General features: G+C 40.3%; 1 protein-coding gene across 19 annotated transcripts in view; it reads right to left on the bottom strand.

Annotated features, from left to right (window-relative positions):
- Window positions 1-27,917, bottom strand: part of LOC109421864 (putative uncharacterized protein DDB_G0282133) — a 539,561-nt gene that overhangs the window by 221,889 nt on the left and 289,755 nt on the right. For 2 of the 19 annotated variants that reach the window (XM_062845549.1, XM_062845554.1), the window contains exon 1: window positions 5,143-6,145. The exons of 13 other annotated variants lie outside the window; for them this stretch is intronic. The gene's annotated coding sequence lies outside the window, so the exon portion shown is untranslated. Of the gene's footprint in view, window positions 1-5,142; window positions 6,146-18,812; window positions 19,540-27,917 lie in introns of those variants that run through there. 4 more of the 19 variants (XM_062845552.1, XM_062845550.1, XM_062845551.1 and 1 more) reach the window with 4 other exon arrangements.

Below are 27,917 nucleotides of genomic sequence, written 5' to 3'. Positions count from 1 at the left end.
CTCTTATTCACTCATGCATTTCTTAAAACATTTCTTAAGCAATTCCTCCATAAATATTGTCAGATTTTTTTCAGAATTTTTTCTTTGACATTTCTCCAAAAAATACTTCTAGGAATTTCTCCAAACTTTTTTTTATAATATCGTTCCAGGTGATATTTCGGAAATTCTTTCATAAAGGTGGTCGCGCGGCTAGTGTCACCAAGCACTTAGTCGCATCGTGCTGAGGAGCGTGGGTTCGATTTCCGCTGCAGCTGTCAGGAAAAGTATTCGGCTGTTCCACTGGGCGTTGCATGCTAGTCCGTTGTCTAGTGTCGTGCTTCCTTCAAAGAGCGAATAGCTCACTGGAAGCAATTAACGTGTCCGTGTAAAAGTAGAGTTGCACTCTGTCACTGTCAATGGTAAGCAAATCGCTGATTTTGATAGGTAGATTGCGATCCAAGTTAGCGTGCGCTCTATTGAGTCATCGTCACTTTCTTTGTTCCATCAGAACTGGACTGACTGTGATGGTGTAGGGAGATCACTGATAGGCCATCTTTAAAATTCGCTTAAAATCCAAATAAAGATTTACCAAGATGATATTTTTATATGTGGTACAAAATAACAAGTTTTGCATGTTGATCACAAAAAAGTTTGAGTTTTGGTGAAAACCACTAAAATTTCACATCAGATGCAATGACTGTGAACTAGAGTGCGGGTCAATATCAAGTCGTTGCCTGTTATTGTCGTTTTGATATTGATTGGTCTCGAGTGATAGTGACGATGGTGCAATATCAGTAGCTACCTGACAAGACTGATATTGCGCAACACTGTGTAAAAGGGGTTTCCTTTAAAAATTCAGATTTTTTCTATTATGTTTTCAGGAATAATTGCCAGAGTTTCTCCAGAGGTTCCTTCAGGTATTATTTCACATATTCAGGCATTATTTCACATATTCAGGAATTTACGTGGAAGTTTCCCTGTAAAATTATCCAAAGATTCTTCTGAAAGCTCTTCCAAGGGTTTCTCCAACAGTTCAACAGTTTCTTTTGAATAGATCTCTGGAGAAATATCTGAAGAAATCTCAGGGGATTTTTTTTAAAGAAACTCAGGCGATATCCTTAGGGCCTATCCATAAACAACGTAGACTCTCAGGGGGGAGGGGGAATTTCTGGTTGAAGTCAACGCTCCATACAAATTTCTAAAATTTTTTTATGGACAAAAGTCTTTGAGGGTGAAGTGGGGTTCTTAGATGACCGAAAATGATTCAGCTAATCGCGTTCGGTAATTTTTACCGAAATCTCAACCGCTGAGCGTTCAGTAATGTTTTTTTTTTTGTAAAAATTGCCAAATTTCGGTAATATGTTATCGTTTATATAAACGTCACCGTATTTTTTCGATAAAAAACTTAACGGTTGAGATGTCTGTAAAATATTACCGAAGTCGGTGATTTTTTCTAAGTGTGTAGTTTATGGATAGCGCACTATGATCTACTTTGAGAAACCTCTGGGAAAACTTTTTCCTAGAAAAAAATATTGAGGAATTTATAGGAAAGTTCATGGAGAAATTCTTTTTAACAAATATCTTGGATTTTCTGAAAGTTATCCTGGAGAAATCTGTGGAAGAATTTCTGATAAACAAAATCCTGTATAAATACCTGAAGAAACGCATAAATAAGTGTCTGCAAAGATCCGAAGATATTTAAGAATTTAGGAAATATGTTTGAATGAATTTCTAAAAAAAATGCCCGAAAAATTTCTGGGGAAATACATGGGAAAATATCTGGAGGAAATTCTAAAAATACACGAGTCTCTGGAGGAACTCCTGCTGGATTTTCAAGATAAGTCCCTGAAGAAACTCCTGACACATTAAAGCGGAAATTTTCAATGGAATCCCTAGAACAATTCCTGAGCAAATCTCAGGTGGACTTACTTAAGAAACATCTAAACGAATTTCTGAAGGAATCTCTGGAAACCTTTCTGATGAAACCAATGGAAGAATAAATCAAAGAAGCTTTGCATCATGTAGAAACATTCCTGAAGGAACTGTTGAATTCTTTGGAGAATTCAAAGAAGAATTTCTAGAAGAATTTCTTAAGTAATTCCTGGCGAAGTTTCAGAAGGAACCCCTAGAAATCTGCAGAAATTTCTTGAGACGTTAATGAGGGAATATCTGAAGGAAGTCCTGGAGAAATTTCTCAAAGAATTCCTGGAAGAATTTCTGATAAAAATCGCCGGAGGGGTTTCCGAAAGAAACCTTCGAAGATTTTAAGACAGACTTGCTGGAGTAATTTCTGAAAGAATCCAAAGATTACAAAAAACGTAGAAGATTCCCTTGTACTCGGAATCCTTGGACAAATTTATGGAGGAGTCTCATTAGCAATTCTTAAAGAAATCTCTAAGGATATTTAAGGGGTTAGAAGCAAAGGGAAGTGTGTGACAAAACCCCACTTTCGAGTAAATGAGCTTTGAAGTTTTTCACCAATTTTTCATCCCATACCCATCCCAAATGTATGGAATTTCAAAATCGACCCAATTTTCTCCGATTTTTTGTAATTTTTGTAGCCATCGGGAAAATAATCTTAAAATAAAAGTTTCTGGAAGCTAAAGAGCTCAAAATCAACAAAATGGTCACTTACACCCCTTTGCATCTGGGCCCTAGTCTGGGCCCCTCATTTCTAAAACAATCTTCGGAAGAATTTCTGAAGTGATCTGTGGAAGATTTTCTAATGAAACCCTTGGAGAAATTTCTTGAAAAACTATTTATTTTCTCAAAGAAATGCTGAAAGCACTTATAAAGGAATGCCTGGGTGATTTCCTGAAATATCCAACAACATTAATACTTTACAACAGATGAATGAACGGCTCTTAAGCTTAATCTTGAAAATTTTGAGTAAATCAGCTATTATCCAGCTATCAGTTGAGTAATTCTTGTATGGATTCTTAAAAAAAATCAATGGAAGTCCATGGAAACTTTTCTTTTGGACGATTTTTGAAGAAATTTCTGTTTCTGGAGGAAGCTCTAACAAAAAAATCCGAAGGGAATTCTAGAGGAATTTCTGAAGTAAACTATGGAAGATATTCTTAAGAGCCTCTCGATTAACGGCTACGCAGTCTTGGGATTTAAAAAACGAGTTGTTTTATTCACCCGACGTTTCGACACGGGGATAGTGTCTTCTTCAGCTTTGGAGCCATATCGGATTGAATTTAGGGAAGGTTTCATAAAAAAAGTTCTGGAATAATCTCAGAAAACTTTGAGAAAAAATCTATTGCAAGCTACGAATTTTCTAAAGGAACCGATGGAAAAGTTCCTGAAATATTTCTCAGAGAAACATCCGAAGGCCTGGAAGAATTTCTTGAAAATTCCAAGGAACATTTTCTAAAGGAATCGCTGGAAAAGCTACTGAAGAAATATCTTGAAGATTTTGGGGTGAATTTCTGAAGATATCCATGGATGGTTTTTAAATGAATCCTTCTGAAGGAATCTCTCTAAGAATTTTTGAAGTAAACACTAAAAGATTTCTAAAGAAATTTACGAAGCAATCGATTGCTTTATTGTTTTTCAAAAAGATTGCTTTGGAAAATCTTGCATAGATTGTTCAAGGAATCCGTGGGGTAATCTTTCAAGGAATTTGTGAGGTAATCTTTGAAAAACAAAATCTGAAAAAAATCCGGGACGAATTCTTGAAAGATTCCCTGCGTATTTTGTTTAATTTGAATGGATTTCTGAAAGCATCCCAGAAAAGTCCTTTCGTTGTTTTGGTTTTGCACGTGTGTTTCAATTGTTTCCAAAATTCTAGATATGTTGATATTATAATTTAAATGAACAAAACTAATATAAAAATCAAACACCCAATTGACAGCATGTATCAACAAAATTTACCTCAGGGTCTATAAATTACGTAGACTCTTAGAAGGGGGGGGGGAGGTTTGTCCACTGGTATGTGAGTGTCAAGGGGCCATTAGCCTGTTTATCACCATGACAAATATTTGCCATTGAAGTCCGACATTTATCAAAGGTGGCTATGATTCAGGCTGTGTTGCTCATTTGTTGGGCTTGTTTGACCAAATATTTGTCACGTCTAATTGGACCTTTTGTGATCTTCCCCTTTCACGCGAGAATGGCGACTACTACGTCAGATTGCAAGTCATTGTGACGCAGACTGCATCCGCATAAGCTGATGCTGGGATGTCGGAGTGTTTTTGGGAAATAGCTGTGTGGCATAGGGTGCACATTGTTGCGTGGATACCAAGCAAAAAAGTTTTGATTGTGTGTTGATTATTCTGAAGATGGTTCGACACAGTCTACCAGTTGCATAATTTATAGACGTGATTTTATAGATTGGTGTAATGAAAGTTGGAAGGAAGGAAAACGGCTCTTTGAACACACGTTTCTGAATCTAAGGATGGTTATCCCAAGTAACATTTTTTCAGTCAAATAGACTAGAAGAGGTTCTTAGAACCACTATAAAACTAAAATTAAAGGTATAAGGTTTTGTGACGGTTTTCAAAACCTCCAAAAGATTAATAAATCATCAAAATGTGACTTGGATGTGATCATAAATACATAAGTACAGAAAAGGAAGAAAATAGATAGAAAAATACAACGTATTAGGAAAGGGAACGGGCCAGGGATTGAACACAGGACATACTAACCAGCAGTGGTAGCCATTAAACCACCAAGCCTGTTACATCACCAACGAATATCGTTAAGGAGAAGGTATAACAAAGCAGTAACCAAAACAGTAAAAATTAACTCTGAATAGTGTGATTATTTTCTATTATTCTATAATGCTCAGTGTAGGATATCTATAGCTTCGAATTGCGTTTGGAATGCTTTCCTCTCTATTTCAAACCAATAACTTTCCTTCGAGTCAATAAAATCAAAACCACAACACGGCGTCGCGCTTGTTGTTGACTTACTCAGCCTAAACAATATCATCCCAATTTGCTAATTGACCCACACACTTTTTCGAGGCACCGACCGAGTTTGATACCGTAACTCGAACCATTTAGGCTCACTCTTCGCGCCATGCATTGCGCCGAACGCGCGCGCGCCTTGAATGAACTCGGCCGAAAATCGTGGATATATAGCGAGGAACCAGCTGTGCGCATCAGCGTACACGCACACAGTAGGTATGCTTCTCGTGCTCGTTGCTTTCTGCACCATAAATGTTTCTTTTCGTTTTTGTTTCTCCAACTTGGGGAATCTCCAACCACTTCGGCGCCCGCGATGCACACACTGTTCACGGCTGGATTTTTTCCCCAAACCCAAACTGTCAAAAACTGTACATCAGCACCGTTTTCCTGCTGGCTGTTCCTTTAACAACAGTTCTTCACTGGAGCGCCACTTCGACGATGACTCCGACCGATCCGATCGTGCCTATTTAGATTTTTCTGCAGTTTTTTTTTTTTTGCTTTTTGCCACACCACACTCTTCAGTCTTCAACCGTCTTCGCTTCTAGCACATCTCGAGACTAAGCGCGCGATGATTGTAATAAATTATGGATTCACTTTTGATTTTCAACACTTTCAACGCTCGGATGAGTCTACGTGTAGAACCTGCACCGAGGACCACTGGCGGGAATTCTACCAGTAAGCGATAATAATTAGAGCACAGAGACGACCACCGCACGACCGGACGGCGCGGAGAAAGGATGTTTGCTGTAAGGCTAATAGGCACTGAATAATCACTCTCCCGAGTTCCAATCCGTTCATGCCAAGCAGATCTTGCAGCGCCGAGCTACCTAGTTCAAGACAACAGCAGCGCGGACAAGTTTTTCCTGGTCCACACACAGCAGTTGTAGTGCCGTAACGATAATTCTTGTCAGAGCCAAGCAGGTTTTCTGGCTACGGGCAGCTCGCACAGCCCGTAGATAAAGTAGCGTAGAGCGTTTGCCGAGAAGCATCAAATGTAGGTGAAGTGCCCGGTGCGATCTATAAATTGCAATGCTGGTCTGTGCATCGGTCAACAACGGTGGCTTTGGTCGAGCGGAAAAGGTTTCGAAAATCAGTGTCGCCGGAGGAAAGTTTCGTTATTTGTACTCTTGCAAATGCTGAAATGTTGACATGATGTGCCCAGTGTAAATTTTGGTCAGATGAATATGTTATGCAGATTTTTTTGTTTATATATTTCTAGGGCCCATATTCAGTAAGACAATGGAAGTGCTGTATCGAGCCGAGAAGTAGGTTTTTGTCGAAGTTGGGGTGTAAAGCCGAGAAGAGGAGGATTATGTTACTACGATGGTTCCTTGGAACAACTTTCCAAAGGATTTTAGTTCCACAACTCGATATTTCCATGAGTCGATGGTCCCTTCAATATTGACTCATGGAGGATTGACTGTACAAATAATCTGCTTGATATGAACACATAATCGATTCGAATCCCGAATATGATAATGCTAACTAGGGTTAGTTCATACTTGTATATGAGAACCATTCGACAACATTTTGATGATCCCACTTCCGTGTACGTTCTACATGAAGTCATAGAATTTCCAGATATAGGCTCGTTAACATTTGAATAGTAAGAAGGGTGCATATAGCCGAAGCTGTAAACGCACGGATGATTTCCTATTCAAATTGTGGGATGTGCTTATTCTAAGAACTACATATTTTTTTTCTAAATTACGTTCTTTTTGACCGAACCACTACTGGGGTAAATGTACCAGTTATGGTCGTAGTGGTTTCCTATTTGGCTATGGTGGAAATTTAGAAAATTTTCAATCGTGGATCTTTTATGAGAGTTTAGTAGAGTCATAAAAATTCTTGAAATGATGTAACATTTAAAATTATCTCCACACTATATCCACTTTGGCCAAATAGGGAACCGTTATGGCGATAACTGGTACATTTAGCCTAGTCTTTTTGGTAATTCTTCTCTCGTAGTATTATTATTAGTCTTTGTTGGTTCCTTTGGATATTCATTTGGCCATTTCTTTGTGAATTCCTCTCGCAAGTCAAAAAAGTTCCAGTGAGATTCCTTTGGGAATTATCTCGGTAATTTTTTTTGTGTTTATTTATACGGCAATCTTTTTATTTTTCAATCATTCAAAAAATACAAAAAAAAAAATCAAAAAATGATTTTTGAATCATTCAAAAATTTCTTCTAAATGAAGTTCCAAAATGACTTGGAGATTTTCAGCTATCAATTTGGAAATTCATTAGGCCATTTTTTTATAAATTTTCCAGACAATTTGTTTTAAAATTCAGAAATTCCCTGTTTTCCGGAATCACAAAAGGAATTTGCAATAGCATTACAGAAAGATTCCGATTTCTAAAAATTCTAAAATTGCTAAAAGAATTTCAAAAGAACCAAAAGTGTCAAAGAAATTGTCGAAGGAATTCTCAACATAATTTCCGAAGAAATATTCAAAAACTGCATGAGAAATTAAAAAAAAATCAAAATAAGTTACCAAGTATTCCCAAGATAGTTTGTAAAGAAGTTCCCGGAGAAATTGCCAAGACCATTTCTAAAGAATATTGCGAAAGCAATCTACAGAGCAGTTTGCAAATCAATTCTCAAGTTTTTGTAGAAATTTCTAAATGGATTTACAATTGGGTTCTTTAGGGGTATCCAGATTATTTCATAAACGTATTCTCCGTCCACAAATTATTCGAAATCCAAAATTTCATAATTTTTGGAGTCCGGGAACTATTTTTAAAATGCATTTAAAGTTTGTATGGAGTATTTTTTTTTGTTCAGGTCGAACTGTCATTTTATCGCTTGAACTGTCATTCTATCCACGAAACTTAAAACTGTTTTGTTAATTTAACTATCAAAACAAAGGTATTGAAATCCAGTAAAATCACGTTATACTCAGAAAAATGAGCTTTTTCGATTAGGCTATAGAAAATAGCAATATTCTATTCACTAAACAACCCAATTGCTGGAGGAGTAGGGTGGCCCACACTTAAATGAAAAATAGGCTAGTTCATCTCGGGACCCACGCCTTACTTCCCTTCCGAAGGAAGAACTCACAAATTGGGGGATTAGGGCAGTTCAGATTTCAAACATGTTAAAAATTCAAAGATCCCATATGTTGATTACAATCCTTGGTGCAAAACTAGAGTCCTGTCAAATCAGCCATTTCGGTGTTGATTCAATGGTGGCCCAAAGGCAAAATAAGTTTATATGGGAATTTCTATGGAAAATTTTCAAAAAAGGTTCTTCGCCCTATAGAGCATTCATGCAAGGATGAAGTCATAGGATCAAAGTTAAATTGAATTCTTCAGATCTCAATGACGATTGTTGTCGAAAACCGCGACTCGTTTCGGCTCACGAGATGGAAGTTATTATTCAATATTCATCCATGCATGCTTGAACAGAAGACCACAGCTCGGTTGACACGCTTTAAGGCTCCCCCAAACCGACGCGACTCTTTTCCAGCGACACGACTTTTTGTCGCAATGTTTTTGTCGCGAAATCGCTGCGCACTGATTTGAAGGGGATTTTCCACACAGCGACGACGTCGTCGCAGGCGACAAGCGACAGTGCAGCGATTTTTGTACTTGTCGCCGGTGTGTCGCGGCGCTGGTCGCTGCATGCACAGTTTTCGTCGCTGTCGCGGGGCGACTAAGTTTTGTTTGTGACTAGTTTTCGCGTTGGTGTAGATGGTTGATGCGACGCATTTATCGCTGTAGTCGTTGAGAAAAATCGCGGCGATAAAAAATCGTGTCGCCGGAAAAGTCGCCTTGGTTTGGGGGAGCCTTTACACCAGTGATTCCCAAAGTGGACGAAATCGCCCCCTTGGGGGCGAAAATCTGGTCCAGGGGGGCGAAAATTTGAGAAATCAAAATTGAGGGGCGAAAATACTAAAAAGGGGGGCGATTTCTTCAATGATTGGAAACCATCAAAAGTTTTGAATCGCACGTCGAGAATGTGAACTGAATCATAAAAACTCCCTGACATTCAAGCTTACAGTTCAAGTTTTGTATGTATAAGATAATACAAATTGCTATGACTATTAAACATAAGCATCGACTTAATTCTAAAGAATTATTGGTATTTATGTGGACTCTTTGGCAAAATTGCTAGACGTTTTTCTGAAGGGTTTGTGTGATTCTGGAAATCTAAATAAAAATATATTTGGAAACTCCTATACAAGGATGGGAACACTCACTTGCAAAGAGTTACATTCACTTGCTGTTTTCTCAGCTCAGAAGCTTGAAATCAAGAAACGATGTATGGACGACTTTTGCCTTGTGATTTTGTCTAAAAGTTTTCCGAATAGAGTAGGGGTCTCCAGTTAGCCTAGTGGTTAAGGCTATGGATCGCCAATCCGGAGACGGCGGGTTCGATTCCCGTTCCGGTCGGGGAAATTTTCTCGACTCCCTGGGCATAGTGTATCATTGTACTTGCCTCACAATATACAAATTCATGCAATGGCAGGCAAAGAAAGCCCTTCAATTAATAACTGTGGAAGTGCTCAAAGAACACTAAGTTGAAGCGAGGCAGGCCAAGTCCCAGTGGGGACGTCGAGCCATAAAGAAGAAGAAGAAGAAGGGATCGCAAACGCATACCAAAGTCGCGAGGGAGCTGCGAAGAGTTCTCCACGAGGTGAATGTAAATTGCACTCACCTCGTGGAGAGTCGCTTTTACAGCTCTGAGAAAACAGCAAGTGAGTGTAATTCTGTACAAGTGAGTGTTCCCATGCCTGCTCCTATAATGAACATTCATGAATCGTGATTAGTTTTTGTCAATGTTATGAAAAGAACATAGTTTTTTTCCGCGAATTAATGAGATAAATTTGTAGGCGGACTTATTCATGGAATTTCCAAGCAAAAACATGGGTCAGGGACTATTTGGGCAGGAGCACCTATTTTGGGCATTTGCTGCTATAACTCAGTCATTTTCAAACCGATTGGCTTGAATTTTTGCACATGGCTAGATACTGTGCGTATCTGATCGTGTCTCAAAAATCAATCGGTTCAAAATTGAGTTATAGCAGCAAGTGCCCAAATAGCCCCAGACCCTATCAGTCGAATTTCAGAACACTTTTCTGATGAAATTCGTATCACAGTGTTTACAAACAACTGTGCTTGAAAGTACTTCAGAGAAGCTTCTTGGATTCCAAACTTTACTGAAGTTAATTTGAAAACAATCCAAAAATTCTGCGTAAAATTCCATTTAAATATGCCATTTAAGGACAGACTTGTTAGAATCCCAAGATGGCCGCCACAATGGCCGACTTTGGCACCTACTCATGATTTCGAGGGCACAAATCTATTTGTAAACAAAACCAGCGCACCTGAGCTTTTTATTTCAAGCTTATTACAAGTGAGCAAGAACAGAATAATTAAATTCACTGTTGTTTGAAGCTTGCTTCTTGAGATTTGTGCGCCTAAAGTTCTGATGCATTGTTGAAGCAGGATTTCAAGACGTTTGTCCTTAAATCTAGTCATGAATGCTGCATATTTATTTATTGGATATTTTATTTAAAACACAGAAAGCATTCGAATTTATACGAAGCTCGTTTATTTGAATCTGAATGTGAATTTGGAAAAACGTTACTACACACTTCAAATAAAGTACCGTATTCAGCTGTTCTATTTTCGGTAAAAGTTCAGATTACCGAATGTTCAGCAACATATTACCGAAGTTCGTCAAAAAATTACCGAACGTTCGGTAAACTCTACTGAATCATCGGTAATGTTTACCGAACGTTCGGTAAAAAATAGCCGAACTTCGGTAAACTGTGCTGAATTTCGGTAATCCGAACTTTTACCGAAAATAGAACAGCCGAACAAGTGACTCTGAAATAAGTGTGTACATTTGAAAATACACAGATATTTATTATTATTATTTTTCATCATTATCGAGATTTTCAGCCCCCGGCAACAAACCGATTTTTTTCTGAGTTGCACTTTTTTCACATAACATATGCTTGTTATTGTTTTCAAATTCTTCACCAGTCTGACTACTTGTGACCAGACCTTGACTCTCAGTTGATGAAAAAGTCCTTTTAAGAACAATGATAAAACATCTGGTTGGAAATATCGAGTGTTCATATGTGTTCACAGTTCGTTCTATTTCTATTTATAAATGTTCAATTAACAACGGTTTGAGAAGTAGGCATAAAAACGATTTTAATATTTTTGTAAGTACGATTTCAATTCACTATATTTTTTTTTCAAATGCGGAAAATCAACGCATTTACAAAACAATTTAATGAAAATAAGAGCGACACAGATTTAGATACACTGAATGGCACAGCTCGCAGGACATTGTGTAGGGAGATGCGCAAGAGAGTGAGGATTTGTTCAATATATTTTTTCTCGTTTGTCGAAATAAGTTCCGGTCTTTGGCAATATTCACTATTGAGATCTGAAGAATTCAGTTTGACTTTGATCCTATGAATTCATCCATATGAGAAAGAACTACACCGCGGAGAACCTTTTTTGAAAATTCTCCATAGTAATTTCCATATTAACCTATTTTACTTTTGGGCCACCATTAAATCACCACCAAAATGACTAAAAATTTGACAGGATTAGAGTTTTGCACCAAGGATTGTAATGACCATATGGGAGCTTTGAATTTTTAACATGTTTAAAATCTAAACTACCCTGAAGGGGGATTCGATCTCAGGTCCTCGGTGTGATAGTCAGGTGCTTGAACCATCACATCAGGTCCGCTCCACACCGCTGAATACCGAACGTTTACGGCGCCATCTAGCGGCAAAAATTGAAATTGCCAAGAGATTCCAAAGCAATGGCTAAAAATATTTATAAAAGTTACCGCACAAATTTACTTCTGAAGGAAACCTAAAATAATATATAAAAAAAATCCAAAAAGAATTGCTGCAGAAATTTTTAAAATAATTCCTGAAACAAGTGTGCAAAGCAATTTCCGAAGGAATTATTCAGACACATTCTTGAAGAAAATTCTCAAATGAATTGCCAAAAGAATAACCAAACAAGTTCCCAGAATAATAACCGAAGAAGTTTCCAAAAGAATTGTCGGAAAAATTTCCATAGTTATTACCGAATCAATTCTAAACGAAGTTACTTGTCGAAGACATCGGAAAGCATTATCAAAAAATAGCCCGAGAAATTCCCAAAATAATAGCAGAAAATAATCCCGAAGAAATTTTCAAAGCAAGTTCCTAAGAAATTGCTGTAGTAATTTCTAAAAGCCTTTTTTCTAAGAATTCACGAAAAACTGCCTAAAGAATTCTAATAGGAATTACATATGGTTTAATGAAAAAAAAAAAAAAACACTTCTGAAGTACTTTCCAAAAGAACTGACAGCTGTAGCGGGAATCGAACCCGCGCTCGTCAGCACGATGTGACTAATAGTTCGATGAAAGGTGACACTAGCCGCACGACTACAAAGCCACACAGAAATTGTAGCATTTCTCAAATTATTTCTTTTTTTTTTTTAACAAAATAAAGTAAAGCACAATTCAGTTTTTTTCTGAACACCTTTCAAAATAGTTCAAGTTTCTATTGGTAAGTAAAAAGCTGCATCATCACATCATTTTTTTTTAATTCCAAAGAAGGTTCTAAAAGATATCATTTTAAAAAGATATAAGAGTTTTACTTTGGGAATTCTCTCTATTGGTTTTTGATATTAAAAAAAAATCATAGGGGTTTTCCCTATCAGGATTCCTTCAGAACCTCTTCCAAAATTATTTCAGTAATTTCATCAAGAATCCCGCAGTTTCGTCCGAAGGTTTGTCCTAAACTACCTGCTAAGATTTCACCTGGAATTTCATGAATATTTATCAAAAAAAAGCTTTTTTTGAGAACATCTTCCATAATAGTTCAACTAAACGTCCTTTCCCAACCCTCAACAGTTGCTAGGGCGTGGCCAGGGCAGGCTTCGACCATTGCGTCAGTCTTGTCTAAGAGCCAGAGATTAGTCCCAAATATTTGTGTTTTTGTTCGGACGGGAAGGATGCAATCCTCACAACAGCGGTCTAGGACTGTACCACATAAGAATTTGTGCGACATGCTTAATGCTAATGCTATTGTTTAACAGATTTAGGAATTTCTCCAAAGGTTATTAGATTTTTCCAGTGTTATTCTCAGTAGATCTTCTCCATTTCCCTATTTTTATTATTTACAAATACTTCTTGGTATTTTAAGTAGGAACTTTTCAGAAATTACTCAAAGATTTGTTGAAGGAAATTTCCTGAAGACTTCACCCAAAGATTACGTTAGTTTCTCCAACAATTTCATAAGAATTTTCATCCAGAAGTGCCTTTAAAAAACGCAGCAGAAGTTTCTAGATAATACCTACACAAATTACTTCAATGATTTGACCGAGTATTGCTGCAAAATCTCGTTCACGCGTTCCTCTATTCAAAGTTTTATCCAAGAAGTTCTTTCAAGGATTCCTTAGCGGGCCTCTACTGGAATTCCACTGGCGGTTTATCCAAAGAATCCACCTGAAAGTTCACTGAATAATTGTCCAAAAATTTCTCTCAAAATTCGCTGAGGATTCTTCCAAGAATTCCTCCGAAAACTTCATTAAAAAATCCTGCACAAATTCTTAGTTAAAAAGGTCATCTTAGGACTTCTCCAGGAAGTTCTCCTATAATTCATTTCGAAATTTTTGCGAGTATTCTTCCAAAAATGCCTCCAGATATCAATCCAAAGGTTTTTCTAAGGATCACTCCACAATTTTCTCTGAAATTTCTCCAAAAATTTTTTGAGAACTCCTCCAGAAGTTCCTCCGAGGATATAAATTCATAAATTTCGCCGAAGATACATCCGGGGACTCTTAAAAGTTCTCCTAAAAATCCTGCGAATGTACTTTCGTTAAAATTCATATAACATATTCTCCTTTAATTTTTCCGAGGATTCCTTAAGGTTCTTCAGAAATTTTAATGAGAATTTAAGGTTTTAAGCAGGGTGTAAGCTTCCTACTGCAACAGCCATTCATCCAGTAGTGCCTTTATAAAATGCAGCAGAAATTCTTAGACGACACAACTCCACAATTAACTTCGATGATTTGACCGTGTATAAAATCTCTTACATCTCTGACGGTTCATCCAAATAATCGTCCTGGAAGTCATCGAATTTTTGCCTAAAAAAATAAACTAGGAACGATCTTCTGAGGTAGTGCTCATAGCATACTGCTTGAAGTCGATAGTAATGTTTACCCGAGTTGCTTCCCAGAATACCATAAGGAAGGAAAAGGTCTCTATTTTTCCACCCCAATTGGGCTCACTGCTTATATGGCCTAATGCGCCTAATGCGTTTCCTGCCCATCGCGCATCACCTTATCCACATCTATCCTCCTTCCCTTGTTTCGACGCATTATTGTTTTGTTATTTTTTCTCGCCGGGAATGTGACGAAATGCATAGCCTGCAGAAAGCACATTGACACAGATTTCCCAAATGAAGCCGCACGTGCCAACAGAGCTAATTAATTTAGGCTTCTGGATTCGTTCCAGGAACAGCCCGATTTTCTCATGGGGGAAACGTGATCCCTATTCGATAATCTGGTTTTGGCTTTAATGGAAGCACAATATCAAAACAATAAAATGTTTACTTAACGTTGAACTTTTCGTCATTGAAATCATCGTCATCATCAAACATTTGAAAGCAGTTTTTTCGCTCAAAAAAAAAGTTTTTGCTATGAAAATATATTCACTGTACTCCACATGAGGAATATAATGCAGTGAATATATTTTCATGATCCTTGTTTTGATTTGCAGCGAGAAAACTGCTTTTTATTTTCCGAAAAATGATGACGGATGCTTGAGCCTTAAAACGCTAATTTATACTCTGGAATTTTCCTCGTCCATAACGGATGGAACATTTGCCCCTGACTGAAGTGTTATAGATTTGCTTCGTTTAACCCTAGTAAGTAAGGCTGTGAGTCACCAGTTAGCCTAGTGGTTAAGGCTATTACGGATCGCCAATCCGGAGACAACGGGTTCGATTCTCGTTCCGTGCGGGAAAATTTTCTCGACACCCAGGGCATAGTGTATCAATTATCAATGTATTTGCCACACAATGTACAAATTCATGCAATGGCAGGCAAAGAAAGCCCTTCAATCAATAACTGTGGAAGTGCTCTAAGAACACAAAGTTGAAGAGAGGCAGGCCAAGTTCCAATGCGAACGTCGAGCAATAATGAAGAAGAAGAAGAACATGAACATGGGTCAACATGACGTAGAGATGCACGCTGAACGTGTACTACACCAGGGTGGTCCATCTATCCTAACATCTTAGGTTAAACCTTTCAAGGTAGATTTGTGACTTTTACCTAACTGCAGTATTCTACAACAACAGGATTGATGAAAAAATACTACCCGGGTAGAGCGAAATGGCAAATGAAGGGCAAATTTTTCCATTAAAATAGAATGTTTGAATCCCAAGCAACACACATGTTATAATATAGTTACCACAGCGCCCGAACATCGACTCGGATCATTATCTTGTAGCCGCTAAAATTCGGGCGCGATTATCCAGCGTCACGAGTTCAAGAAACAACAGGACGATGCGTTTCAATATCCAGCGCTTGTCAGCCGAAGGGGTTGCTGCACAGTACCATCAGAAGCTAGACGAGAGGATAGGAGAGACCAACGGATCTGGAGATGTCAACAGCTTGTGGGGAAGTATCCACGAAGCAGTGACAACAACAGCGCAAGAGGTGATTGGTACCGCTCAGCGACGCCAACGTAATGGTTGGTTTGACGAGGACTGCCAACGAGCGACGAACGAAAAGAATGCCGCCAGAAGTCGAATGCTAGTGGCCGGTACCCGGCAGAACAGAGAGCGGTACAGGGTTGCAAGAGCAGAAGAGAAACGAATCCACCGCAGGAAAAAACGGCAACACGAAGAGAGTGTTATTGCTGAAGCGCAAGAAAGTATGGACAGGAACGATATGCGGAGATTTTATGCAACTGTCAATGGCGCGCGGCACAAGACTGCGCCAGTGCCCGCCATGTGCAATGACCGGGAAGGAAATTTGCTGACAGACAAAACAATGGTGGCAGCCAGGTGGAAAGAGCACTTCGAAGATTTGTTGAATGGTAGCAGCGAAGGAGCACCCAGGAACAGGATTAACATAATGGACGACAGTCAAGCAGTGGAACCACCAACACTGGATGAGGTTAAAAAGGCCCTTAAGGAGCTGAAGAACAGCAAGGCTGCTGGGAAGGACGAGATCCCGGTCGAACTTCTTAAGCACGGAAGCGAGCAGCTACATCAATCAATCCACCAGATTATTATAAAGATTTGGGAGGATGAAGAATTGCCCACCAGTTGGTTGGATGGCCTCATATGCCCAATCTACAAGAAAGGGCACAGACTGGAGTGTGCCAATTACAGAGGGATTACCCTTTTAAATTCGGCGTATAAGATACTGTCGCGTGTCCTGTTCAACAGACTGCGACCTCTTGAGGAGTCCTTCGTCGGCGAATACCAGGCTGGTTTTCGTGAGGGCCGATCAACGTCGGATCAAATGTTTACCCTGCGGATGATCCTAGATAAATTTCGGGAATATAACTTGCAGACTCACCAACTGTTCATTGATTTTAAAGCAGCGTACGATTCAGTGAAAAGAAATGAGCTTTGGCAGATAATGTCAGAACATGGTTTTCCGGCGAAACTAATTAGGCTGATACGCGCAACGCTGGATGGATCAAAATCAAGTATTCGGATCGCGGACGAAGTGTCTACGTCGTTTGTGACCTTGGATGGATTGAAGCAGGGGGATGCTCTTTCAAATTTATTGTTCAACATTGCACTCGAAGGAGCGATTAGGAGGTCAGGCGTGCAGAGGAATGGCTCTATCATCACACGGTCGCACATGCTCCTCGGTTTTGCGGACGATATTGATCTCATCGGCATCGATCGTAGGGCAGTGGAGGAAGCTTATGCTCCTCTGAAGAGAGAGACAGCGAGGATAGGCTTGACGATTAACTCTACCAAGACGAAGTACATGATAGCGGGTAGAGACAGAAGCAGGCCTAGTGGTGTTAGTGCTGAGGTAGTGATTGATGGGGAAGTGTTTGAAGTTGTTGAAGAATTTGTTTATCTTGGAACACTTGTGACATGTGACAATGACGTTTCCCGTGAAGTGAAAAGGCGTATTGCAGCTGCGAATAGGGCCTTTTACGGATTGCGTAGCCAGCTTAGGTCCCGTAACTTGCAAACGCAAACAAAATTCGCTCTGTATAAGACTCTGATTCTTCCGGTTGCCCTCTACGGTCACGAAGCGTGGACGTTAAAGGAGGTAGACCGAAAAGCTTTTGGAGTTTTTGAGCGCAAAGTGCTGCGGACAATTCTCGGTGGGAAACAAGAAAATGGAGTGTGGCGCAGACGCATGAATCACGAGTTGTACCAAGTGTACGAAGATGCGAATATTGTGAAACGTATAAAATACGGCAGACTTCAGTGGGCTGGACACGTAGTGCGAATGTCGGAAGAAAGAATAGCGAAAACAATATTCAGCAGAGAACCCGGTAGAGGTAGGCGACTTCGTGGGCGGCCGCGAACTCGCTGGCTGCACGCGGTTGAAGAAGATCTACGATCCCTACACGTTCGGGGAAACTGGAGGAACATCGCCCAAGACCGACGAAGATGGTGCTCTACTATACGCTCGGCATTGGAGTAAAGTTACTTTGTAGCCAACAAGGTATCAAGGTAGGTACCACAGCGCAAGTTTTGGTTGTATAGAAGTTAATTTGACGTAATTTTAACATTGTGTTGAAATAACGTAAAATAAACATCTATACAACCAAAACTTGCGCTGTCGTAACTTTTATATAACATGTGTGTTGCTTGGGATGGCAACATTTGCTATTAGTTTGTTTGGAATAAGAGTTAAAATAACAAAGATAATAACTAAATTCCTATGGCACAACAACTAAAGAATAACTGATTTTGCCATTGTAATAACAAAATAATAGCAAAAAGAATGTCAAAATAATAACATATTTTAATATGATGGTAAATTATGTTATTGTTTTGATATTATGGCTGATAGTAGGATAGTAATATTTGTTTTTATTATGTTATTAAACTTTATAATAATAACTCGTCAATTACAAGTTTTACAATGATAGTATGTTTTGTTATTTATGTGTCATCCTGAGCTATTCATAAAAAAACTAAAGAATTGCAAATTTAGATAAGATGACAAAATGTGTTATTCTTTAGTTATTGGTTTGTTATTCACCTCTACCCGGGTATTGAAGTGACTAAACGGCGACAAAGATATTAAATTCACTTTATATTTTAATATGTTCATAAAATAAAATATTGGCCATGCAGTCAGTTTTGTACTAAGGTGCTTAGAAAGTTCGAAAACTCGGTACAAAAACTGTTAAAATGTTTTTTTTCTGAACTATCTATGGGCGTAAACTACCCTAGCAGTCCAGTATGAGTAACCCAGCAAAGATGCAGCTGTTGAGAGTTTGTGAACTAGGGTTGAAAGGTTAAAAGAACACGTTGGAGCTTAACTGTTTCATATTCTGAAACAACAAATCTCTATTATTCAATCAAGAGTACCTTGTTTTAACATTTCTCTTCCAATCATTTGATAACAAACACCTAATTCCTCAAACACCTAAACTACATAAACAAACATTTGCAATTTCAGTTGTTACCATTCAGAATGGGTTCAACTTAAAATGAACCCAATGGATATTCAAACTTTTCCGACAGCACTGATTTTTAAACAACCACATTGTACACCAGAGACACCGTGCCAAGAGCATCACTTTCCTGGAAAAATGCGTAGTCGTCGATCGGTCGGTCGGTCGGTTTGATTTGCGCTACTTTTCCCCCAATCAGGTTTGTCTTCTTTCACTACACTAACGTTGTGGTGTTACACATATCCCGTCCGGGTAGATTATTAACAGTGACACTCACAGCTCACACTGCTCTTCTTGAAGGTCGGTGGGAGATCCACCGCACTCTTTCCCGTCCGTCCGACCACAAAGTGACACCTTCCCTAGTATGGGAGAGCAAGCTCCCGGTTCGCGACGACAACCTCGAAGACGACGACGGCAGCGGCTCAAAACGGGGCTGCGTAACATTGTTTCCAAATTCGGTACATCTTCACGGCGCGAGTATAACCTTCGTACTAAAACCCACCGCTCCATTACGGTAGGTTAGTTTTGGGGTGGTGGCAAACAACCGTGTGTGGTGGAACCCGAGCGCGCTATAGGGACCCTGCCTGGCTGTGCTGTGCAGTACAGCGCGTGGCACACAACGAAACCACCAAGCTGCTGGAGACCGAACATAAGGCGCTGCCGCGCCGCGCCGTAGCGTAGCGTGAGAGGCGAGCCAAGAAATATGCGCAAAATATGTTGCTCGCTCACAATATGAACTGCTCTGGGCCCATCGTCCGGAGGCCTTAGGAAGCGAAGCGAAGCGCAGCAAACAAAACATAAACGTGATTTTTTATTATTGTAGCTTTTGTTTTGCACTTTCTTCGCTTCTAGTAGCGCTCCTCGGTGTTTGGGTTGGAAAAGGGGGACCAGATTAATGATCGTGCAAGAAAAGTATTGTAGTTTAGTATCGGTTTGTAGTGTGGATTACGTATGCTACCATTAATAGGATAACTTTTGATAACCATCCTATTCGATAAAAAAAAAATCCCTTTCGATTGCTACCATAGACGATTAGGACTTTTATTTAGGTTGTGGGGGTAGAGTGAAAACTGAATACCCCAAGGATTTATGGTCATTTCCAGTAGATTTTTCATGAACGTTTCAGAGAGCTCGAAAGGTTTCAGGAGGTCTCAGAGGATTGCAGGAGTTTTCAGGGTCGTTTCAAGGGGTTTAGAACATTCAGGAGGTTTCCGAGGTTCAGGAAGTCTTCAAGGGTGTCCCAGGTAGCTTCAGGTTGGTACATGGAGGGGTTTCAAGGCGGTCTGCGGGAGCTTCAGGGGGGTTTCAGAGAAGGCTTCTCAGAGGATTTAAAGGTGTTTCCATGAACATTTCAATGACTGAGGTTTTTGTGGGTTCAGGGGTTTCTGTAAGTTTTCGAGGGCATTACAGGGGACTTCTATGGAAATTCAAGACGTTTTCAAGAAACGTACCCGAAGTCCCATGAAATCTTTTGAAAACCTTTTAAACGCCTCTGAAGCCGAGACCCGTAGCGCAGTGGTCACACGTTTGCTTCATAAGTGAATGGTCATTGGTTTGACTCCCAGCCCCAACACATGCTATTTTTGGTCAGTTGCTCTTCCTCTGAGAGCGGGACACACTGACGCTCTTCTGAGCCCCCGGACCCGGTTTATTGGATAGTGGTGAACGGAAACTTATAATGAACCCCCAATCGAACTGGAAAAAGAACCACACATCGACCTCATCGTACACATCGTTCTACCCTGGACAGAGTAGAAAAATGAAAGCAGCACAAAGGCAACAAGATCGATATAATAGAAGAGAATACATATAAGCGCTGTACTGCTGTTCTACGCCCAAATGTCCCATGTTATATGGGAATGCCATATAACATGGGACAATTATGCGTAGAACGGCAGTGTACAAAGTGTCAGTGTAGTTTTCAATGGCAACCGCTTACGTGGTACCCAAGTGGACAATTGATTTGCAAATCAGGATAAGCGGTGAAGAATTAAAAAAAAATACTCCTGAAATAACCGCCTTAAATCGTCAGAACCGCCCCTGAATGTCCGTGGAATGTCCCTGTAAACTTTCTAAAACGCCCTGTTCTCACAACGACTCATAAACCGCTCTGAAAGTTCCAGACTGAAACTTGCTCAAACCTGCTTGAAATCCCTTAAATTGTCTTGAACAACCTATCTATTTCAAAACTAGCTGTCCCGGCAAACGTCGTTCCGCCTAGTCAAAAGTAGCCGACATTACTGTTGAAATTCAATCGATCGTTCAACATCACTCCCAAGTGCTTTAAGTCGACAGTGCACTCGTCGATCATAATTCTTACATACTGTACTGCTCATAAGTGCTCAGTATTGTGGTGAGCTAGCGATAACTTCTTCTCCCGTAGCCCGTCTTCTACAGGGTCTGTCGCCTCTGTGACCAGTACTTCGACTTCCTCTCGTGATTCACTGATCACTAAAAGAACCAAATCATCCGCAAGGCCGACGATCTGGGAAGACTCAGCTCTAAAACCTCATTGTACATTCCATTCCAATGGGTCGGGCTCAACGGAACGTTCTTTGTAATAGCCACACTCTTCTTTCCAACGTCTGTTTCGTTAAGTAGTGTGCGATTCTCGAAATAACTCTACAGAATCTAGCACAAATGTTCAGGTACTATATACCTGTGTAACGTGTGTTGAATGTATTCTTGGACATCCAGTGTTACTGCCCTTCTAAGCATATCTGTCCCATGTTGTTTTGCTTTCTTGCCGTGTTTTTCTCAGTAACAGAGCCATTTGAAGTTAATTTAATACTTCTTCCATTTTGCATCACTAATAAGTATTGCACGATAAAGTTAAGTATTTTTCTGACATTGATTTTCAGATAGAATCTAAGTAAGAGGAGTGGGACAGTATGCGTAGAAAAACAACATGGTACAGATATGCTTAGAACGGCAGTGTAATGACGGTTTCCTCTTCTCCGTTGCTTCTGCGCCGTCTGAAAGAATCCACAACCGTTTTGATGGCGCCCACTGTAAGTACTGCCTTTCCAAAATCTGAACTGCATCCCTGACAAACTGCTCTCTCTCCGTGTATTTCGTGAGCCTGTTTAAGATGACTGTTGCCGGCAATCCAACAGTATCCAATAGGCATATCGGCCTATACACTGATGGATCTGCGTGAGGTTTACCTGGCTTCACTAGCTTCTGCCGCTTCCAAATACCGCAGAAGCTGCCCTCCTGTATACCTACACTTTTATAATGTGCTCCTGAATAAAGATTTTGGAAAATTGCGGTTTTTAGGGCCACATTTGGTACTCCTTCCAATCCGGAGGCTTTCACTACCGTGGCCAACTCCTTTTTCGTTACCCCTATACATATCTTCGTCGCTGACATCCTGATTAACGTGTACGGCGTAGGCGGCCAGTTTATAGGCTCATGCATTGGAAACGATGCATAGATGATTAAGGCATTGTCCAGTTAGAATCCGGACGCAGATAATCACTTATATCTCAGAGGTAGAATAACAAACAGAAAAGGTTTAACCCTCAAAACAAAGATAATTTACTGTAGTTTCATGGAAAAATATCATTAAAATTATTAAATTTAATTTTTAATACATTTTCTCATTTTTACCGTGATAACTTCCTTAAAAATCTGCACAATGGTAGTAAATTTTAACATCAACCCCTTCGGTGTATTTGTTTAACAATCGGGTCATCTATGTAGTGTCCTGAGACCCTCTACCAGTCTGATTAGGAATCCAAAGAAACTTTACCAAATATTTCTCTTCTTGCGAAATTAAGGGCTGTTTAGTGAATTCCAAAGAAGCGAAATTTGAGTGTTTTTTTCGTAAATAAACACTATCCAACAGTGATGACACCACTTCACATCTCAGGCTGTCGTTATAGCTCACCAAAGTAGCTCAAACCTCTTCAGATCCCCTGTGGGCATTTTTGAAAAGCAGCGCGCGATTCTTGAGTTTGTCATCTTTGTACACATTTGGTGTAAAAATCGTGATGTGAGAAAACGATGTCCAGAGCTCGAACTTCCTGGCAAATCTTGGAATTCCAAGCAGATTTAACCATGAACATAAACTTTAAACATCCTTGCACACTTCCTCATGGCATGGTTAACAACATCTGAGCACATCACACATAATGGTTTTGGAGATATTAACATTTTTCGTGACTGTCGTACCTGACCACCCTAAATTTTCAGCGTGTTTGTGCAAATTTTTTTTCCTTCACATGTCTTCAATCTGAAATAACTTTTCACTCGTAGCAAGAAAATCGATGAAATTTTCACCATCAATAGAGGACTTGTTTACAATCAGACTGCAGTGAAAAAAATATAATTATGATCATTTAGAGCGTCACAATAAATTATCCTTTGCGTCCGGATTCTAACTGGACAATGCTTTACTACTGTTATCACCGTCTTCGGGCTTTTATCTTTTATCTTCGACATGGCTACTTTGTAAACACGCTGTACCCCCACGGACTCAAGTTGGCCTTGTGGCAGAGATCGTCAAGACGGTTCTTTGTACTTGGGGGGTTTTCGGTCTTGCAGTCTCCGGTGCAATCAAAACGATATATATTTTCGATGCCCGACGTTTCGATGGACTATGCCATCTTTCTCAAGGGTTCTATTTAAACAAATTGGACGTAGTACATATTAAAGACAAACAGAAAAACTACAAAGGTGAACACAACTTACAGAAATATCGTTCTTCGTCTGGTGGTATGAATTGCACATGAATTATAGTCAAATTTTGGACGGACTTCATCAATTTCCTACAATTTTACAAACAATGATAGAAATAAACAATTTTACATAACATTTAAGACATTACTAACTATTTTTCTCAGGAAAAACTGGGAAGTTTTGTATGGCGGGTCACTACTCTGATCGTCACTATGTTATTCTAATTTTAAACCGTCAATTTGATTCCAGTCAGAAATTTGTTTGAATGTTGCGTACAAGTTCTGTGGGTTTTAGTTTCCTATTGGGTGTCATTGTCGTTAGTGTTAGTGATGTCAGTTATTTGCCTATCTACGTGGTTTGTTTTGGTTCTTGTCTTTAGTGTGTGTAATATTCCTGCATATACATATCATACTTAAGCTGTCGCAGTCGCTTCGTTTGTTTACCGTCCTGTCTATGTTAATAATGTGGCACACTTCTAGAACGGGGAGAGCAGAGAAACGTCGATGGCAGTCGAGTATCTCCGTTCTGTCCAAATCGAAACGGTGTTTGTTGTCGGCCGAATGCAGCAAGAGAGCTGTTCTCTCTTTTAGTCGGCCGAGTTCATAGCTGTTGTAGTTGTCGTCGTTGTTGTTGTTTTCGTTGTCAATCATTAGTCTGTCTAATTTGGTCATGTCGCTTCTGTGGTGTCCTATTCGTTTCTTCAGCGTGGTGGTGGTTAGTCCAACGTAGCTTGCATCACAATCTCTGCAGGGTATCTTGTAGATGACGTTGTTACGTTGGTCTTTTGATATGATATCAGGCGGACAGAAATCAGAAACGTGACTTCCACCAATGCTTGTTCTGAAATTTTCTATCAATAATAAACTAAGAGAAATCTAGAATTTCAAGTTTCTAGCTGATGTAGTTACAAAGATATTGAGTATCAAAGTTGAATAAAGCTAAAAAATTTAATTTTCGCAAAAAAAAAAAACAACACATAATCCTGTTCCACTGTTCCTATAGTGCATTCTAAGGTATGGCGGCCCAGATTGGGACACGACGCTAAGTATCAAAAGCTACCGTGGTCAGCGTTCCAGATCTACGGAAATTTCCGTAGATCTACGGAACTGAGCCTTTTCTACGGATCAACGGATCCGTAGATTAAATTTGCGGAAAACTTGATTTTTCTACGGAATCCTACGGAAAGCTACGGAAAATCTACGGATTTTGCAACGGAATCTACGGAACAAAAATTCTGAAGTTCTCCCCCCCCCCCCCCGCTCATCACTTTTCATCTACGGAACCACTTGCGAAAAAATCTGACATCACTGACCGTGGTAAGCTGGAACGTACTTATAGGCTAATGTGCCTGAGGGTTGCGAGCGCGTACCATACCGTGTCACACGATGCACTCTGCGTCATTACTGGTTTGGTGCCTATCGGTATGCTTATCAGGGAGGATACAGAGTGCTTCGAAATGCGTGGCACAGGAGGGTTACGCAGGACTGGCAGATTAGCCACCATAGTAAAATAGCAGCGCGCGTGGGACAGTTCCGCCAAAGGAAAGTGGACCCATAGGTTGACCCGGGGGTAGATAGTTGGGTTAACAGGCGCCATGGGGAAGTTACATTCCATCTGACTCAGATCCTTTCAGGTCATGGTTGCTTCCGACAGTACCTACATCGTGACCGAAACGATGCGGGTTCTCCGGAATGTCCAGTTTGTGCTGGTTCAGAAGAAACGGCGAAATTTTTATTCGGGGGCCCGCGTTTCTCACAATGCGTGATCGCATGCTTGCCACATGCGGGGTGGTTACAACTCCGGACAATCTTGTCCAGAGGATGTGTAGGGATGATTTTGGTTGGAATGCCGTTTCAACGGCTATCACTCACATCGTCTTGGAGCAACAATGGAGGTAGCACGTGGACTCGGAGGATGGCTAGTGCAGACGCTATACAAGAGGCGGTCCAAGGGTTCGGAGTCGGCTACGTAGGTCATGAAAGTGCCCTGCTGTCGAAATCGATCCTTCCAGCGATTAAGTGGCCGCGGGAAGAACATCCTGGTAGCGTTGCTGCCGTGGCGTCGGTCTACTGGGTTGGATCCGAGCCCGCGGTTAAAAAGGGATCTCCGGTAAGGGCCGGGGCAGGTGGAGACCTCACTGCCAGCAACCTTCTAGTGCAGCTGGTAGGGTCTTACTTGCGGGAAGGTCAAATCGCTGTGCACGCGGTATCAGTTCTTGATACTTGTGTGCAGTTGGAATCAGGCGTGGTATCGACCCTGCCTGCTTTCCGAGGACAAAGGGAGTGGTAAGGACTACTCGGAAAACTGGCTAAGCGTCGCGTCGGCATGCTACCTTGAAGGACTCCCCAAAGCGAGTCATCGATGTTCGTTGCTGCTGGCTACGCAGCTAACCTTGAGGGTGCGATGTGCACTAGCCCCTCTCTGAAACAATGCCTTTTTGGTGGTTCTGGAGAAACGAATGGGAAACCAATATGCGACCATGGGAATGCTATTTAATGGAAAGAGTAGAGAGTAGTCCTGGCTTTCACTTTTTTTAGTAGAAGATGTCAAGGACCGTAGACCTCACACAACCTGGACTTTCTTTCCGGGCGTCTGTTGAACAGATTATCCCCTCATGGTTCAAAAAAAAAAAGACTAGACTAGACTGCTAGGTGAATTACTCCCTAGCTCAGCTTCGTCTTATGATCGAAATATAGCACGTTGTTTACATTTTGCTTTACAATACAAATACCATGTCGGTCCTCGACGCTGGCACCCATATGTAAGCTTATCTGAGTTGGCTCTAGCCGCGAAAGCTTCGGCTCGACTGAATATTATTGACCTTTTCTCACCTTCTATGTTTTGCTACTTGTTGCAGCAAAGGCACGTACGCTCCTCTCTGACGAAACCTAAATCCAACCCAACATCTCAATCACCATTTAGCCGATAACGGTTGTTCCGATCCAGTCGACGGACTGAGGCAAATCAAACCGAAAAATTTTGTTTTAGCATTGGATTCCCTACGAATGAACGGTAATAGCATTTTTCCGACTGGATTATTATAAGTGTAATAATTTAATTTGCACCATAACCAGACGGAAACAGAAACAATAAGTGCGGGGCCAATCGACTTAATCCAACTCAATAGCCAGTTAATAATAAACCATTCCACTTGCTTGCACATTCAGGAACTGGCAACTGTGGAACGTAGTAGGCGGAATCATACGAATTAATAGGGCCCTATGCGTTTGAATTCAAATCAATGCAATGGCGGCGGTAAACTGCTCGTATGGAAAACCCATCGAAGGGACCAAGAGTTGTGCGTGCATCTTCAACGCCCACGCCTACTTCTATGCCGTCGTCCGTGCTGGGATCTTTCTGTCTGTTTTGTCTTTGCCACCATAGGGAGCAAGCAGGGCTCAGTTGAGCGCGAGTCTGATCAATCTTTTACTTCCTGATTTCCTCCATTGCGGCACAGCTTGATTGCTTAATACAAGTGGGTGAGGCACAGTTTAGGAAAAAATATCGCGGTTTGCAGCGCATGCACTTTTCATTTCATTTTCCACCCAAGCGACCATCGTGGAGCAGCAGCAGCACCCAATAGGCGCGCACCGAGGAATCCCAACCGTCGTCGCCGTCACCGTCGTATTGTTGATAATTATATTAATTGGTCATATTGTTGCTTTTTGCTGCAGCAGCACGCATGCTCTACAGCACATCATGCACTGTTATTGGGTGGGTACTACCTACTGGAGGTATCATGAACTTTTCTATACGATATTGACGTTTGCTGGTTCATACAGCTGAAGCCGACAATTAAACGGCGCAAGGAAAGAAATTGTAATTGAAAAAGGCCGTTTGTGGACCACCTACTCGGAACAGCGAAAGTGGATAAGGGTCTGTAAAAAATGCACTAAAATCGTTTATGTGGTGTGGAAGGGCAAGAAGACCCTTTGTGCCATTGTTTTCGATATTGAAGTAAAATTTTTAGCGACAAATTGCATGTGGACCCTACTTGGCAACTCCGCATTGCAATTATTTCTTCAATACTGCATTTTGATAATTGTTGATTATAAGGGCAAAGACACTGCATCACACGTGTGAACAGTGCTGAAAATGTCATTTCGACATAGGCTCAGTGTACCAGTTATGGCTATAGTACTTAAAAGTGGCTGTAGTTGTTTTTCAACCTTAAACGTTGAAAAACAACATGAAACATTGTGTGAATACAAAATCACACTCACAAAAAGAAATAAATAATTTTCCCTATAATTTCGGCTTCCTTGCACCCTATTTCGTCTTGGTGTACTAAGGACTAAAATTATTAACCCTCTAATACCCAACCCCGCCTTTAGACGGGGTATAGTTTGAGCATTTTTGTAATTTTTGTTTCCTGGAAAATCAAAATTTTTATATTTTTGGCTGATATTTAGGACTGTTAGGGTGTCTACTCATAACTCAAAATGAAATTCCCTGAGTTTTCCAGGTTTTTCCAGATGAAATTTTAAATGTTTATAATTAAAAAAAAAAAACCCAAAATTTTCTAAAAATAATATAAGTAAAGGGTGACTTAGGGTATCATCGGCAGGTTGGTTCTCTTCGTCATGAGGGATTTATGTCGGCCAAATTGCCTGAAACTTGATGATATTCAGCTTGATTGGGAAGGATTTGATGTCAACTCTGAGTTCAACAGCTGAAACATAGGTTTCAAAAATAAAAA

Source organism: Aedes albopictus, chromosome 1 (assembly GCF_035046485.1).
Source record: "Aedes albopictus strain Foshan chromosome 1, AalbF5, whole genome shotgun sequence".
Taxonomy (NCBI): Eukaryota; Metazoa; Arthropoda; class Insecta; order Diptera; family Culicidae; genus Aedes; species Aedes albopictus.
The sequence above is the reverse complement of the archived record's forward strand: the minus strand, read 5'-3'. Positions and strand labels throughout refer to the sequence as shown.